We start from the raw sequence: 2,500 nt of genomic DNA, 5'->3' as shown, positions 1-2,500 counted from the left end.
GAAATCGTCTCCTGCTTGCCAAGGCCGTGACACTGAAAAGTAAGGCTAGTAAGCACGCACCCAGGGATTCCCCCAAGCCTTCGATAGCTCAGCTGGTAGAGCGGAGGACTGTAGTACTCTAATAGCAATCCTTAGGTCGCTGGTTCAATTCCGGCTCGAAGGAGATTTTTTTTTGTTGGTATCCTTTCATTTTGCACATTTATTAAGCTGGCAGCAAGAACTTTTCTGCTGTGCTTCTTCTCTTCCATCTGAAGAACCTTCTTCTTCCATGTGTGCTTTAGATATTGAAACTGGCCAGTTATACGGAGCTCTTAATTGAAGTTGTAGCTGAGCCACTCAAGCAGCAGGCGGAAGCAAAAGAGGACTGCGTCCCTGGGTGGGCTCGAACCACCAACCTTTCGGTTAACAGCCGAACGCGCTAACCGATTGCGCCACAGAGACACGGAAGCTGCTTGCCTGGTGTTCCAGTTTCAGGCAGGTCAATGGCCTATGTGTACGGGTGATCTTCCGAGCAACAAAATGAAAACAAAATAAGCAACCAGTTGTGGGCCCCGAAATGTTCCCCAACAACCAATAAATCTCTACACAGACTGACGGAGGGCCGCCTTTCCTTAAGTAGCCCAGCAAAAGTCAGTGTCTAGTGAGAACTTCTCCCAAGCCATTGCATGTAGCAGCAGAGTGGCACAGCGGAAGCGTGCTGGGCCCATAACCCAGAGGTCGATGGATCGAAACCATCCTCTGCTAGCGTCCTTCCTTTTGTCCGTCTGCAATGTTACAATTTGCAAAAGCTCCACCTAGTAAGTTCGGACTCCTGTTTGTGCCCAGAAACTGGTCATCATCAGTCCAAATCACTGCTCCCAATCTAGCTCGTGTCCAAAAGCGTTTTCAGACCCTCCCAGGCTGTGACAGACCTGTAACCCAGATACCTGCGCATAGAAACCATTCTCTGCTTGGTGCCTGAATTTTTTTTTTCCATCTCTGACGTTACAATTAGCCAAATCTCTCTAGTGAGTTAGGACTCCTGTTTCTGCCCAGGACGCGGTCAACCGAAGCCCAAATTACTGCTCCCAATCTTGCTCGTGTCCAAAAATAGTTTTCAAAGCCGCCCTGGCTTTGCAGTCTTGATTTGCTTAAGGCTGCCTTACATCCACACTTAAAAAAAAAAAAAAAAACGACCTACCAAAAAGTCAGAGTCTAGTGGAAAAAACTCCACCCTCCACACACCCCTCAGCAGCAGAGGGGGATTAGCTCAAATGGTAGAGCGCTCGCTTAGCATGCGAGAGGTAGCGGGATCGATGCCCGCATCCTCCAGCTTTGTCCTTTTTGCAGCCTTTTTCAAAATTGGGAGAAATCGTCTCCTGCTTGCCAAGGCCGTGACACTGAAAAGTAAGGCTAGTAAGCACGCACCCAGGGCTTCCCCCAAGCCTTCGATAGCTCAGCTGGTAGAGCGGAGGACTGTAGTACTCTAATAGCAATCCTTAGGTCGCTGGTTCAATTCCGGCTCGAAGGAGATTTTTTTTTGTTGGTATCCTTTCATTTTGCACATTTATTAAGCTGGCAGCAAGAACTTTTCTGCTGTGCTTCTTCTCTTCCATCTGAAGAACCTTCTTCTTCCATGTGTGCTTTAGATATTGAAACTGGCCAGTTATACGGAGCTCTTAATTGAAGTTGTAGCTGAGCCACTCAAGCAGCAGGCGGAAGCAAAAGAGGACTGCGTCCCTGGGTGGGCTCGAACCACCAACCTTTCGGTTAACAGCCGAACGCGCTAACCGATTGCGCCACAGAGACACGGAAGCTGCTTGCCTGGTGTTCCAGTTTCAGGCAGGTCAATGGCCTATGTGTACGGGTGATCTTCCGAGCAACAAAATGAAAACAAAATAAGCAACCAATTGTGGGCCCCGAAATGTTCCCCAACAACCAATAAATCTCTACACAGACTGACGGAGGGCCGCCTTTCCTTAAGTAGCCCAGCAAAAGTCAGTGTCTAGTGAGAACTTCTCCCAAGCCATTGCATGTAGCAGCAGAGTGGCGCAGCGGAAGCGTGCTGGGCCCATAACCCAGAGGTCGATGGATCGAAACCATCCTCTGCTAGCGTCCTTCCTTTTGTCCGTCTACAATGTTACAATTTGCAAAAGCTCCACCTAGTAAGTTCGGACTCCTGTTTGTGCCCAGAAACTGGTCATCATCAGTCCAAATCACTGCTCCCAATCTAGCTCGTGTCCAAAAGCGTTTTCAGACCCTCCCAGGCTGTGACAGACCTGTAACCCAGATACCTGCGCATAGAAACCATTCTCTGCTTGGTGCCTGAATTTTTTTTTTCCATCTCTGACGTTACAATTAGCCAAATCTCTCTAGTGAGTTAGGACTCCTGTTTCTGCCCAGGACGCGGTCAACCGAAGCCCAAATTACTGCTCCCAATCTTGCTCGTGTCCAAAAATAATTTTCAAAGCCGCCCTGGCTTTGCAGTCTTGATTTGCTTAAGGCTGCCTTACATCCACAC

The 2,500-nt window shown here is 48.7% G+C and overlaps 2 non-coding genes across 2 annotated transcripts; both read right to left on the bottom strand.

Moving 5' to 3' along the window:
- Positions 1-367: 367 nt before the first annotated feature.
- Positions 368-441, bottom strand: TRNAN-GUU (transfer RNA asparagine (anticodon GUU)). Its single transcript has one exon. It is a non-coding gene; the product is annotated as a tRNA-Asn (tRNA).
- Positions 442-1,714: 1,273 nt separating this feature from the next.
- Positions 1,715-1,788, bottom strand: TRNAN-GUU (transfer RNA asparagine (anticodon GUU)). Its single transcript has one exon. It is a non-coding gene; the product is annotated as a tRNA-Asn (tRNA).
- Between the last annotated feature and the right edge of the window lie 712 nt (positions 1,789-2,500).

Source organism: Engystomops pustulosus, chromosome 3 (assembly GCF_040894005.1).
Source record: "Engystomops pustulosus chromosome 3, aEngPut4.maternal, whole genome shotgun sequence".
In the NCBI taxonomy this organism is placed as follows: domain Eukaryota; kingdom Metazoa; phylum Chordata; class Amphibia; order Anura; family Leptodactylidae; genus Engystomops; species Engystomops pustulosus.
Note: the sequence above shows the minus strand (reverse complement) of the source record. Positions and strands in the feature narration are given on the sequence as shown.